The following is a 15,233-nucleotide window of genomic DNA, read 5'->3' as shown; positions in this document are numbered from 1 at the left end:
TACAACGAAGGGATAAAATATGACTAACAACTAAGTTTTAAAAGGATTCTTTTTAGAAAATTATTTTTAAGATAAAGTAGTTAAGAAACGTTAAAAGAAGAAAGAGGAAGAGTTTAAGAAATAGAATAAGAAAAAAATTTTTTTTTAAATTTGACTTGGAAGACTAAGGGATTATGGGGAAAAAGCAATGGATTCTATGCATTACTTTCCTTCAGCTCTGGAGTTGTGCTGTTCTCCTTGATCGGGGAGGTTGGTTTTGGCTGGATGTGTTTGCTGATCTTCTGCGGCAGAGGCCTGTTGTAGGGAGTATCATATGTCTTTGCCTGAGGTGGAATTGCACTGTTCTTGCCAGGGCCCGGGCTAAGTAATCTCCTCATGTTCACTCTCAGTAGTTTTGTTCCCTGAATACTTTTCGTAGAGCTCTGGAGGAAAGGATTGAAAATGTCAGCCTCCAAATCTTTGGCCTGGAGGAGCCAAGAGCTCGGGTCCCCAGTCCTCAGTGTACCCTCAGATCAAAGCAGTCAATAACTCCTGTCTCCCCAACTCCATCCGTGCTCTGTGCTCACCTGGCCTGTGACTAAGTGTTTCTGTCTCTGACATACAGCTTCATTTTGAGTTTCCAAACCCAGTAGATTTCTGCCACATGTTCCTGCGCAAGTCCTCCTGGAGGAGGAAGGAGGGAGTCTCTGGTCTGCCACTTGTGGGGTCACCACTTGAAGAGCAGCGGCCCGACTGTGACTTGAGTCTCGGTTTAAGGTAATTCCCAGCTCAGAGCACATTCCTTGACTCTATCTCTGTAGCCGGCTTCCCTCTTCTGATACCTGGGAGCTCTGCCACACTCAGGCACCCCGGTCCTTCTCTGATCCTGTAGGTCCTGAGGCCACACTGTCCCCGTGAAGGCCCCCTCTGGAGCGACGTCCCTCAGTGGAGCAGACTTCTAAAAGATCCAATTTTGTGCTCAACTGCTGTCTCACTTGGCGGAAGCCGGCCCCTTCCCCCGCGGTCTATCTTCCCATCACTTCGGATTCACTTTGCATCTCCTACCTTCCGGAAAATTGTTGATTTTCTGTTCCTAGAATTCCTCATATTCTTGTCTTCTATCTCCTGTTGAGTTTGTAGGTGTTTAGAATGGTTTGATAACTATCTAGCTTAACTCCGAGATCTGATGATATTTCAGTCTCTTAGTCCTCTGCCATCTTGCTTTCTCCCCTATTGGTATTTTATTCTTGTTATGTAATTGTAAATATTATTGTTTTCTTAATTTATCTTTTTACTACTTTGTTGTTAGTGTATAGAAATACAAACTGCTGTATATTCTGTGTTCTGCAACTTTATGGAATTTATTCTGTAGTTTTTTTGGTGGAGTCTTTAGGGTTTTCTATATATAATATCATGTCATCTGCAAATATTAACAGTTTTACTTCTCCTTTCTAATTTGGATGCCTAATGTTTCTTTTCTATGCCTAATTTTTCTGGTACGACTTCCATACTATGTTGAATAAAATGGTGTTAGTGGGGTATCCTTGTCTTGTTGCTGATCTTAGACAAAAAGCCTGCAACTTTTCACTATTGAGTATGATATTAGCAGAGTTTTGTTATATATGGCCTTTATTATGTTAAGTTACAGTCCATCTTTATCTGCTTTGTTGAATGCTTTTATCATAAATGGATGTTGAATTGTGTCATGCACTTTCTACATCTTTTGAGATGATCATATGATTTTTATGTTTTATTTTGTTTATGTGCTGTATCATATTGATTGATTTGCAGATGTTAAACCACCTTGCATCCCTGGAATAATACCCACTTGATCGTGTCATGTTTGAGCCTTTTAATGTGTTGTTGAATCTGGTTTGCTAATATTTTCTTGAGAATTTTTGCATCTGTGTTCATCATGTCTGCCTTTCTTATGGTGTCCTTGTGTGGTGCTAGAATCCGGGTAGTGCTGATTGCATAAAATGAGTTCAAAAGTATACCCATCACTTTTATTTTTTGAAAGAGTTTGAGAAAGATTGCCATTAATTTTCTTTAAGTGTTTGGTAGAATTTACTGGTGAAGCCATGTGGTCTTGCAGTTTTTTGTTTATTGGGAAATTTTTGATTACTGATTCAGTCTTTTTTTTTTTTTTAAAGATTTTATTTATTTATTTGACAGGCAGAGATCACAAGTATGTGGAGAGGCAGGCAGAGAGACAGGAGGAAGCAGGCTCTTGCCGGGCTCTATCCCAGGACCCCAGGACCATGACCCGAGCCTAAGGCAGAGGCTTTAACCCACTGAGCCACCCAGGTGCCCCTGATTCAATCTTTTTTAGTAATCTGTCTGTTAAAATTTTTTTTTCTTTATGATTCAGTCTCAGAAGACTGAATTTCTAGGAATTTATTCATTTCTTACATTTTTTAAAAATTTGTGGCTTATAATAGTATTTTGTGATTCTTTGTATTTAGTTGTAATTTCTGATTTTCAGTTCTCTCTCTCTCTCTTTCTCTTTTTTCTTTTTTTGTGATCCCTGGTAAAAGTTTGCCAGTTTTATGTATCTTTTCACAGAGGCAACTCTTAGTTTCATTGATCTTATTTATTATCTTTCTGGTCTCTTTGATTTATTTCTACTCTGTTATTTCCTTTTTCTACTAACTCTGGACTTCACTTGTTCTTCTTTTTTAGTGTAATGTTATGATGTTTATTTAAGATTTTTCTCCTTTCTTGAAGTAAGCATTTATCTCCTGAACTCTCTTTAAAATGCTTTTGCTGTATCTCATAAATTTTGATTCATTGTATTTCCATTTTCATTTGTCTCAAGGTACCTTTTTATTTGTCATTGATTTCATTGATCCCTTGGTTTTTCAGTAGCATGTTGTTTAATCTTCATATATTTGTGAATTTTCCAGTTTTCTTCTTGTAATTGAGTTTTAGTTTCATCTTATTATATTTGGAAACTACAGTTGATATGATTTCAGTCTTCTTAAATTTAGCAGTACTTATTTTGTGGACTAACATATGGTCTGTTCTGAAGAGTGTTCCATGTGCACTTGAAAATAATATGTATTCTGCTTTTGGATGGAATGCTGTTCAATTCATCTACAAAACATGTTGTGTAAGCCTGATGTTTCCTTATTGATGTTCTGTCTGGATGATCTATCTGTTATGAAAGTAGGATATGAAAATTACTATCTGTTGTTGTATTGTTGTGTTTTGTTCTTTAGGTCTGTTAATGTTTGCTTTACATATTTATGTGTTCCTAGTTTGGGTGCATAAATACTTATAAATTTTATATCTCTTTGTGGATTGAGCCCTTCCTCATTATGTAATGCCTTATTTGTTTGTTTTTAATTATAGTCTTTGCTTTAAAGTCTGTTGTCTGTCCAGCTTACTTTTTGTTTACATTTATGTAGGATATCTTTTTCATTCCTTCACTTTTAGTCAGTGTGTGTCCTTAAATCTGAAATCTGGAATGAGTCTTTTGTAAGCAATATATAAAGGTCTTTTTTTCTTTTCTTCAAAACCCACTTAGCCACTTGTCATTTGACTGTAGAATTTAGTCCATTTATACTTAAAGTGATAATGATGGTTATGTACTTATTGTCATCTTAATTGTTTTCTGGCTGTTTTGTAGTTCCTTTCTGTTTCTTCTCTTGGTTGCTTCCTTCGTAGTTTGAACATTTTGTTAGTGATGTGCTTAGATTCCTTTCTCACAATCTTCCCCCCACCTTTTTTTAATAGGCCTTAATTCACTTAACTTTTCTTGTATAAAATCTATGTGGTGGCCATAGCTGGAGCCTAGGTCCTCTGCATGGAGATTCCTGTTGTGGGTCTTCCAATATGGTTAGTGAATTCCTGATAGGGACACTTGGTGAACACAGACAGTCTCTTTCCAGAGATCAGGGTAAGATACCTATAGATATTGGAAATGGCATCAAAAGTAGCCATGGTGAAGTTGCCTGGGATGGCAGTGCAGTCCCTTGCTGAGGCTTAGCAGTCATCAATACTGGCCATCATCAGTAGCTTCTTGGGTACTGGCTGAGACAATACCAGAGCCTCTGGGAGCAGGGATGAGGCATACCAGCCCAAAGCTACAGGGGCCAGTCACCTTGCATGGGACAGTTTGGGGGTTACTTGTTCCTCCAGTAGCCTTGCCAAATGGAGATAATGGAAAGCTTGACCACGGGATGCCTGGGTGGCTCAGTTGGTTAAATGACTGGTTTTGGCTCAGGTCATGTTCCCAGGGTTCTGGGATTGAGCCCCATATCTGGCTCCTCGCTCAGCAGGGAGCCTGCTTTTCCCTTTCCCTCTAACTACTAGTCTGCCTGCTTGTGCTCTCTCTCTGTCAAATAAGTAAATAAAAATTCTTAAAAAGAAAAAAAGGCTTGGCTAGGTTGATGGCCCCACGATGGCAGTGGCTACCTCGTTGGAGTATTTAACATTCAGACTGATGTCAGCAAATGCCTTGAACCTGGCCTGCTGATAAGCATGCGTCTGCTTTTGCATAAGCATAATCTCCAAAACCTCATCCTTTAAGAGGGATATCCCTAGGAAGTAGTCAATGATCTCAGATTCCTTGATAGGCAGGGAGAAGAGATAGATCTCTTCCAGGGACTTGATCTTCATGACTGTGACCAGGTGGCACAGCATGGTGATGGGGATCCACTCCTTGGCCTTGCCTCTTTGAAATCTGTGGCCTTGGCCCTGACCTAGATGCTGTTACTAAAGCCTCCATGGAAGCCACCATGGCCTCCCATTCCAGAGCTCTTGGGCCCTCCCATAACACCAACATCATCTGCCATTTCTTTTCTTGGAAAAGAATCTCTCCTTCTCACCATCTTTTGGGAATCTACCATAGATTTTTGCTTGGTGGTTCCCGTGAGGTTTAGTATAACAACCTTTATTTATAACTGTATTTTAAGCTGATAAGTTGAACACATTCTGAACTCATTTTTACTCCCCTCACCCCATGTTTTATGGTTTTGACATCACATTTTACATACTTTTAGCTTGTGTATCCCTTAACTAATTATTGTAGTTATACTTATTTTTACTAGTTTTTTAACTTTTATGGTAGCTTTATAAGTGACTAATCTGCCATTTGTACTGTGTTTACCTTTATAATGAGATTCATACTTTCATATATATTTTTTTAATATTTATCAAAATAGTTTTCTTTTAAAATGCCCCCACTGCTGCATCCCCACTGGCTGGCTCTCCAACATCTCCCTCCCCAGCCTGGACAGAGCTGGAGGGATCCTGAGTTGTTCAGGTGTCCCTTTGAGTCTTTCCTACCCAGGACATCTTGGAAAACAGGGAGGAGAGTGCCCTGAGGTCCATAGTGGGTTCTTCCTGTCTATTCCAGGTTTAGGATATAGTTGATGCTTTGCACCAGGCCAATGATGTCGACTGCCAAATACCGAAGCCAGTCTAGCAGTTGCCTCTATATGAGTGAGGCCTCTCCCAGGGTTTGCTGAGCATTCTCTTGAGGTTCATCTTCTGTTTGCAGTAGGGACACATCTGTTTCCTTCCTACAGTGCACCAGCCGAGGATGCAGAACTCATGGAATACGTGATGGCAAGATAGCTTATATATGCTGTGTATATTCTTGATGATGCCCTCTTCACTGACATCCACAAAGATCTGCTGCCCAAACATGGCACACACACTGTCTGAGAGATGTTTGGTAGGCATGCCTGACATTGTAGAACCCCATGGTAGATGCCATGTAGTCTGCACACATTTCTACAAAGTCTTGTTCAAGAACAACATAGCAGAGGCCATAGAAGGCAAGAGAAATAACAAAGTCTTTGGCATCTTCTGGTTTGATCTTAATAACAGAGACCAGAAAGGGTTAACATGACAGCCATGTAGCCAACAATGCCAGTGGCATAGCTTATTTTATAGATAAGCAAGAACTACTTACTTATAAACCAACCTTGGGGTTTCTGTACTATTGCTGAAGATGGCAGTGGTAGAAGTGGAGGTTGGAGAAGGTACTGTTAGAGAATGGGAGCTGGATGAGGTTGATATGTCAGACCTCTCCCGAGAGGAGCAGTGGAGGGTTGAACACACGTGCATGCATACCAAGCGCCATAGCCAAGAAGCCACCAAGACCATTTCATGCACATTGAAATGGTCCTCATTCTTATGGCTACTTGGGTGATGGCTCAGCTGTTCTTGGTGCAGGGGAAACAGAGGGAATACCACTCCTACGATATGGTGACCCTGTTTCGGGTATGGGTTTTTCCCCTTTATTTCACAGGGAAGCTGCACTGGTGGAGGTTCCTAGTGATCTGGATCTTGTTCTCTGCTGACACAGCTTTTATCACTGTCTGATCTGTCTGAAAACCACTAATACAGATAATTCCAAGTTTGGTTTCCTATGTTTTCTTATTATGAATTTGCAATTTTTATTTTCAGCCTACAAAAGTCCCTTTAACATTTCTTGTAATGCTGTTTTAGATGAACTTGTAGGTTTTCTTTGTCCAGAAAACTCTTTATTTTTCCTTCAATTCTGAATGATGATTTTGCTGGGTGTATTTTGGATGAAAGTTTTACTTCCTTTCAGCACTTTGAATACATTGTGCCACTCCTTTCTGCCTGAAAAGCTTCTGCTGAAAATCTTCTGTAGCCTTTTTTTTGTTTTTGTTTTTAATACTTGTTATAGTTTTTAATTGCTGCTTTTGAGATTCTCTCCTTGTCTTTAACTTTTGACATTTTAATTAGGAAGTGTCTTCCTGTGAGTCTCCGGGTTCATCTTAATTGGAACTTTCTGGAATAGGATGTCTGTTTACTTCTCTGCCTTAGGGAAATTTCCAGCCATTTCATTCATTTCCTCAGATAAATTTTCTACCCCTTTCTCTCTCCATCTTCTGTAACAGACATAGTATGGATATTAAGTCTGTTTGATGTTTCCAGTTAGTCCCTTAGGCTACCTTTGGTTTTTTGTGTGTGGTTTTTTTTTGTTTTTTGTTTTCCATTCTTTTTTTTTTTTTTTTGCTGCTCTGATTGTGTGATCTCCAGTGCCCTGTTTTGAGTTCATTGATAATTCTGCTTCATCCAGTCTGCTTTTGAACCCCTTTAGTGTATTTTTTGGTTCAATTATTGCTTTCTTCAGCTCTATGACTTCCATTTGGTGCTTTCTTATATTTTCTCTTTTTTTTAAACTATTCTTCTGAATTTGGAAAGCATCTTTATGATCATTACTTTGAATTTTTCGTCAGGTAAATTATGTATATCTCTGTTTCATTCAGGGTTTTTTTTTGGTGGGGGAGTTTTATTTTTTTTTTTAATTTGGAACACATTCCTGTTTCTTCATTTTGCTTGACTCTTTGTGTTTGTTTCTATGTATTAAATGAAGCTGTCACCTCTCCCAGTCTTGGAGGAATGTTTCTTATAGGAAATGAACCTTGACATTCAAACTCTCCCTAGTTCTTGGTTGTCTCTTGGTCCTTTATGATTTTCCAAGCAGCCTAATTTATTTTTAATAGCTCTAGTCATTGAGGGTGTGCCCAAGGGGCATGTATCAGTGTCCCAGAGGGGAATATCTTAGCTAACACCTAAACCCAGCAGATTGGAAGCCAGATCTTTAGACAGCAGCTTTTAAAATACACACATACACACACACACACACACACACACACACACACACACATACACACACACTTTTGTGGGACCATAAGCTTAAGGCTTGCTGGCTACCAAAGCAGATCTGAAGTTGTGCTCTGACCAGCAGTTTCAAAAATCAGTACTCCAGACTAGTGTATAAGCTGCTTTCTGGGACATACTGACAAACTCTAATGAGGGAGAGGAAGGGCACAATGATGGCGTCCCTCTACCTTTGTTCTGTGTGAGTACCTTCATAGCCTCTAAGATGTGTGCAGAACCTGAAGCCTATTCATCAGTCTGAAGCACCAGGAGAAACAAATGAATCTCTTTCAAAAGAGAGATGGGGTAGGGGGTTGGGACAGGGCAGAGGAGGGGGAGGAATGTGTTTTAGTCTGTTGTTTGTTCAGTGCCCTGGGGGTGGCACCCTACCAAGAACTGTCCCTCCAATTGTTAAAGTCCTTTGGAAGCCAGGAATACAGGTCCCCCTGGCCAGAGCCAGAGCCTGACCAGAGCCAAGTCCCCTGTGTGGCAACCACAAACACCAGGATACAAGATGTAGAAAGTGGGATACTAAGTACATGCAGGAGCTCCCTTCCAAGAGACTGGTGCTCTGGATTGCAGCTGAGGATGAACATGAACATAGCACCCAACTTCTGAGAGCTCTGGTCAGCTTTACAATTGGCCCTTAGATGTATGTTTAATTAGCAGCCTGTTACTGAGGCTGTAGCTATGATGCTGTGCTTGTAGGCCTCTTTCACAGATGGAGTGAGCTTCTGGGTCTTTTGCCTCTTGCTGTGCCCTGAGAGTGGTAGCTGTTTAAGAACTCTTTCACCATTGGTGACAGTCTTAAGAGATCTGTAAGCATAAGCCCCGCTGGCCACTAGAGCCACGTGATGTAGACATGGTCCCTGGTAGCAGCTGTAAAAATCAAGGTGCCAGACAAGGGTATAAAGCTTCTTTCTGAGAGATATTAGTACACTAGAGCAAGGCAGAATGCAAAGATTGTACCCAATGGCCTCTGTTTTCCTGAAAGTATGTCTGTAGGCACCTAGATGTGTGCTAGACCAGAAATTACCGCTCAAGGCAAATTTCTTGGACAAGCAAATAGGCCACTTTCTCAGAAAGATTAGGGGTGTGTTTCACTCCGCTATGTGTGCAGAGCTCTGGGTGTGGTATTCTGCCAAGAACTGTGTCCAATTGTAGAGTACTTTGGAATCCAAGAAAACCGGCTTCCTTGGCCACCAGAGCCAGGCTATCAGGCTGTAATTGCAAAAACTGGGGCACCAGATATGTGTAAAATCTCTCCTTCGAGAGAGTAGTGCTGCGGAATATGGCCGAGTGAGCACGCAAAGATGGTACCTACCCTTTAAGGAAAAAAAAAAATAGTGCCTGCTGATTAGCAACATAGCGGGAGAGCACAAAAGTGATTTGTACCGGTTGGAGGATAAAGATGATATCCACCATGAACAAAAAAGTCTAATGTTTAAAAAACGAATAAACAACAACAACAACAACAAAATGGTCAGGGGGTACCTAATAGCTTTAGTAAGTTAGAGGGAGAACTTAATGGCACCCAGCAGCACCTCCTTCCCCTGAGAGTATCCGAACAGGCTGGGGCCTCTCAGTTGACACTCTAAGATTAGCACATGTATTTCTTTGATGTACAGTCTGGGTGCTTTTCAAACAGCTCTTTCTGGGCTGGGCTATAGGATGAGTGAGTTTGAGCATGACTGCTTTTTAAGAGATGTTTCTCAGTTTGGTATAGCTCTATGGGTCTTGTGGATTTAAGGCCAATTGGCTTTCAAAGCCACATGTTTTGAGTATAATCTCTTAGGTGCAGATCTGAAAAGGTGGGGTACCTGAGGTGGGATACGAACCTTTGGCTCTACAAGGAGAGGCTCTTGGTTTGTTAGTTCCCTTCCATTTGAGGTTTACTGCACCTCAGGTTTATGGCAGGACTGTGTCACTGGCTCTCCCACTCACCTTGATGTGGATAAGTCGGTATCTTCGCAGGCCTTTTCTCTTTAGGTAGAAATTGACATGCTGATTAAGAAATTCATATGGAAATAAGAAGGACCTAGGTTTTATAGAGCAGTGTTGAAGAATTACTTCACTAACTTATACTACCTGTTTTACTCTAATGCTACAGCAATCAAGATTGTGATAGTAGATAAAGATATACAGGTAGATGGAACAAAATAAGAGTTGAGAAATTATTATTTTTTAATGTTATTTTTTAAAAGATTTTATTTATTTATTTAACAGAGAGAGAGATAACAAGTAGGCAGAGAGGCAGGCAGAGAGAGTGGGGGAAGTAGGCTCCCTGCTGAGCAGAGAGCCTGATGTGGGGCTCGATCCCAGGACCCTGAGACCATGACCTGAGCCAAGGGCAGAGGCTTAACTCACTGAGCCACCCAGGCGCCCTGAGAAATTATTTTTGACAAAGAAAACAATCCAGTGGGGGAAACAAAGGTTTGTAAACAAACAGTGCTGGAATGATTAGATACTCATATAGATAAAAAATCACCTTGACTCTATCTCACATACACAAAACTCAAGATGGATCATAGATCTAAAGGTAAAAGTGGATCATGGATCAAAAGGTAAAAGCTGGAAAGTTTCTAGAAGAAAATGTAGAAAATAGGCTAAGCTTTCTTTGGTAGGCTACAAAAAGCAACAAATATTAAAATTACTGTAAATACTGTAAATTAAAATTAATCACAATAAAAAATTACCTCCATTACGGGGGAAAATAACAGCAAAACATTTATCTGTCAAGGACTTGTATCCAGATTTTATAGAGAACCCCTAAAACGAGAAAAGGACATTTTGATTAGTTGGAGAAATATTATAAGAGATATTTCATACATAATGCTGTATGCGTAGTCTGTGAGCATATTGGACTTTAATGTGTGAATTTGGGGGGAACATTTCAGCCTATAATCGTATTATAAGGAAAAATTTTTAAATTATTATTTTTTGTTTTATTTAAATTTTAATTAACATACTTTGTAATATTAGTTTTAGATATATGATATAATGATTCAGCATTTATATATAACACCCGGTGCTCATCACATCAAGTGCACTTCATACTTCCCATCACCAATTTAACCCGTCACCCCAGCCATCTCCTTTCAGTTTGTTCTCTGAATTAAGAGTCTGTTTCTTGGATTCCCTCTCTCTCTCTTTTTCCCATTGCTTGTTTGTTTTGTTTCTTAAATTCTGCATATAGGTGAAATATAATTGTCTTTCTCTCACTTATTTCACTTAGCATAATTCCCTGTAGTTCCATCCACATTGTTGCAAATGGCGAGATTTCTTTTTTTTATTTTTTATTTTCTTGGTGGCTGAGTAGTGTTCCACTGTATATATATATATTTGTACCACATCTTCATTATCCATTCATCTGTTAATGGTCCTCTGTGTTTTGTTCCATAGTATGGCTGTTGTGGATATTGCTGCTATAAACATGGGGTGCAGGTGTCCTTTTGGATCACCACATTTGTATCTTTGGGGTAGATACCCAGTAGTGCAATTGCTGGGTTGGAGGGTAGCTTTTTGAGGAACCTCCGTACTGTTTTCCAGAGTGGCTGCACCAGTTTGCATTCCCAACAGTGCAAAAAGGTTCTTTTCTGCATCCTTGCCAACACCTGTTGTTTCTTGTATTGTTGATTTTAGCCATTCTGACAGGTGTAAAGTGATATCTCACAGTTATGATAAACAGAGATCTGATTTTTCTTAAGAATATGAGTTTTCTGATAGAATATTTCATTGAAAATGTACAGTAGTTGATTGATGTCACTTGGAGAGTTTGGGAGAGAACCAGCATTGGATGCTGATTTGGAGAGCAGTTAGAGGTACTATATTAAAATTAAAGCAACACAAGGAAATTTCATTTTCTCTTCACTCTGAATCCACATTTCTGGGGCAAGAAGAAAAAAATAGTATTGGATAGTTGTAAAAATTCTTAGAGAATATGAAGAAATGAGCCCATAAGAGAAACTGGAAGGAGAAATTGGAATGGAATGACAAAGATTTGTTTCTCATGAATTTATTTCATTAGTTTATTTTTCCTTTTTCAAATATAAGCAATTTTAAAAACACTATAATGAAAATGTTTTTCAGATTATAAATATTTTGGGAAGGATTTACCTAAAACAGGCTGCTGATAAACTTTTTGAGTTCCAAAGCCAAAAAGACATCTTCTGTAGAGCTCCAGAAAAATCTTCCCCTATTTTTCTTCCCTGGATGCTGTCATAACAGTTGTGACAGAGGCATGTGGGATTTGTGCTCTTTCTGAAAGAACGGAAGACTCTGCCAGTCCGGGTTCCCTGATATGCTGAAGTGGAAACAGTGTCTCCTCTTTTCTGTTTTTCCTTAGATACCTGTGAGACATCTAGGTTGTTGAACTTTCCATGGCTCTCAGCTATTTCAGAGGTTATCCAAGAAGAAAAAAGACTTCTTGTAGAACTAAAATTGATAATAAGATGATGGTTATACAACTTTACTATCTCTCTTCTTCTGACCATTTCTGTATTGTTATACAAGAGAATCAAGGCTATACCCATTCAATTTCTTTTATACATAAAGTACAAGTGTTTCCTTTCCATTTGATTGAATGTACCCTTTTCCATTGGTACAGCATTTAAATACAAATTTTAGAATTGGTTCTAGGTTCACCAAGTTATAGCCTAAGAAAGACCAACTTAGGTGACTGTTTTATCCTAAGAAGTGTCACACTATGGATTTTATTTTCCTAAAAATTCTAGCTTTTGCAGTATTGCCGTCTGGCAGGGCTAGAAAGGGTTGTCTGTTATGGCAGTTTAAAAGAGGAGATCGCAGGGCTCTGATGCTGTGATTGTAGTTTTAAACTAGCCCTTCAACAGGGAGCTGGAGAAACTGATCACTGAGGAGAGAGTAAGCAGGAACTGACAAGAAGTTAGAGTCAAAGAATTCAGGGTAGAATGAGTAGAGGCAATTACTGTTGAGATAAAGGAAGGCTTATTAGCACTAAAACCTTCTGACTTTGAAATTATTATTTTACTTTTTGAAGTCCTTTTCAAGAAAACCTATGTGTGCCCCTTTATTTAGAAAGCCCTCTCATGTCTCATACAAGGCACTTAATCTCTGTAAATGGTGAAAACCATTATTTTGTTTTCTTCCACTTTTAGTTGTTAGCACTCCAGTTGCTACTGATTTTCTTTAAAAAATAACTAAAATAATACACTGGGGTAAAAGGGAGAATTATATTTTTTGTCTCAAGTAAAAGTATGTTAATTGCTTAATATGCCAAAATGATAAATAAATATACAAAATATATTAGAAAAGTACTTTAATTATTAAAGTTGTTTATCTCCCCAAGAAGATGGCACAGGGCACTCGCCATAAGTAGCAGTCAGTTATGGAAGAATAATTATCCATTTCTTTTTTCTTATTTTATTGGACCATATGTTTTAACATATAGTTAAACAGATACACTTTAATTGCTGTGATTCTTGTCTCATTTATTGGGGTGTCTGCCCACTTGATTGTTCAAAGACTCTTTAGTATCTATTATCCTTGCCACATACACTTCTAAGCTACATGCAGTTGGTTATCAGATCTATATATTTATTTTGTTTATTTATGTATCTTTAAGATTTATATTTTTTTATTTATTTGAGAGAGAGTGAGCGCACAAGTAGGCAGAGCAGCAGGCAGAGTAAAAGGGAGATGCAGACTCCTCATTGAGCAGAGATCCCAATGCAGGGCGCTATCTCAGGACTCTGGGATTGTGACCTGAGCAAAGGGCAGATGCTTAACTGACTGAGCCACCCAGGTGCCCCATATCTCTCAATTTACTAAAAAAAAATTTTTATTGAGGTAAAATTCACATAATATAAAATTAACTTCCTAAAGTAATTTCAGTGCTTAGTACATTGTAACATGTGCAGCCAACACTTCTGCTTCATTTCAGAAGTTTTCATCACCCAGAAAGGAAACACCATACCATAAAGCATCCACTCCATTAAACATCCATTCCAAAATCCATCCCTCCAACATACCTCAGCTATACCAGTATTCTCTCTGTCTCAGTGAATTTACCTGTTCTGAATATTTTATATAAATGGAATCATATAATTTGTTACCTTTTGTGTTTGATTTCTTGCTTAGAATAATGTTTGAGGTTCATCCACATGGAAGCATATATCAGTACTTCATTCTTTTTATGGCTGAATAATATTTTGTTGTATGTTTTTACCAGAATTATTTATCAGTTCATCTGTTGATGGATATTTGGGTTTTTCCACTCATTGTCTATTGTGAATTGTGCTACTAAGAATATTGGTGTACAGGGGCATCTGGGTGGCTCAGTGGGTTAAGCCTCTGCCTTCAGCTCAGGTCATGTTCTTGGGGTCCTGGGATCGAGCCTCACAAGGGGCTCTCTGCTCAGCGGGGAGCCTGCTTCCTCCTCCCCCCACCCCCACCGCCTGCCTCTCTGCCTACTTGTGATCTGTGTCTGTCATATAAATAAATAAAATTTGTTAAAAAAAAAAAAAAAGAACATTGGTGTACAAATACCAGTTTGAGTACCTGTTTTAAATTCTCATCTATACCAAGGAGTGGGATTACTGGTTCATACAGCAATTCTATATTTAACTCACTGAGAAACCACTCACCTGTTTTGCATAGTGATTGCATTATTCTAGATTCTCACCAGCAATTTCTCTACTTCCTCACCATCATTTATTTTTCTTTAAAAAGTAACCTCTATTGTAACAATCCTAATGGGAATAAAGTAGCATATTATTATGGTTTGGGTATTTATTTCCCTAATGACTGATTATGATGACCATGTTTTCCTTTTCTCCTTGTCATTTGTATATCTTCTTTGAAGAAATGGCTGTTTAAGTCCTTTATTGATTATTTTTTTTAATTGGGTGGTTTTTTTTCTTACTGAGTTGTGAGAGTTTGGATTTTTTTTTTTTTTAAATATATTCTAGTGGGTAGACCCTTGTCAAATATATAATTGGCAAATATTTTCTTCCATTCAGTAATTTGTCTTAGCACTTTCTTTTTTAAAATACCTAATATTACCAGAAGCCTTGTGGGTTTTGTTTATTTGTTTAAAAAGATTGTGACTCCTGTCTACTTTTTATTTGATAAATTTGACATGTTACACTTCGTAAATTTAAGGTATACAGCATGTTACTTTGATACATTTATATATTATAATTTGATTGCCATTTGAAGCAGTATTTATCATATTGCACCATTGTAGTACAGTACTATTTTTTATATTCATTATATTGTATATCACATCTATATAGCTTATTTTACTAATGTTTAACTTTCTACCCTTAAACAGTGTAAATCTTATCCCTCACTCCCTATCCTGTGATAACCACTATTTTATCCTCCATTGTTTTTCCAAGTTTGATTTTTTACAGATACCACATTGTGAGATCATATAGTATTTGTCTCTGTCAACTTATCCACCTAGCATAAAGTACTCATTATGTCATGTATGTAGCATAGTGTCCATCCATTTTGTCACAAATGGTAGGAGATTCCCCATTCTCATGACTGAGTAGTATTCCATTGTGTGTGTGTGTGTGTGTGTATATATATATATATATATATATATATATATATATGCCACA

The 15,233-nt window shown here is 38.4% G+C and overlaps 1 protein-coding gene and 2 pseudogenes across 7 annotated transcripts in view; 1 reads left to right on the top strand and 2 right to left on the bottom strand.

Annotated features, from left to right (window-relative positions):
- The window catches only part of SPIDR (scaffold protein involved in DNA repair), a 609,776-nt gene that overhangs the window by 133,685 nt on the left and 460,858 nt on the right, over window positions 1-15,233 (top strand). The gene's annotated exons all lie outside the window — the stretch shown is intronic.
- Window positions 3,751-4,632, bottom strand: LOC131826857 (small ribosomal subunit protein uS5-like; annotated as a pseudogene).
- Window positions 5,333-6,096, bottom strand: LOC131827702 (E3 ubiquitin ligase RNF121-like; annotated as a pseudogene).

Source organism: Mustela lutreola, chromosome 3, assembly GCF_030435805.1.
Source record: "Mustela lutreola isolate mMusLut2 chromosome 3, mMusLut2.pri, whole genome shotgun sequence".
NCBI classification, from domain to species: domain Eukaryota; kingdom Metazoa; phylum Chordata; class Mammalia; order Carnivora; family Mustelidae; genus Mustela; species Mustela lutreola.
This window is presented reverse-complemented; position numbering and strand designations above follow the sequence as displayed.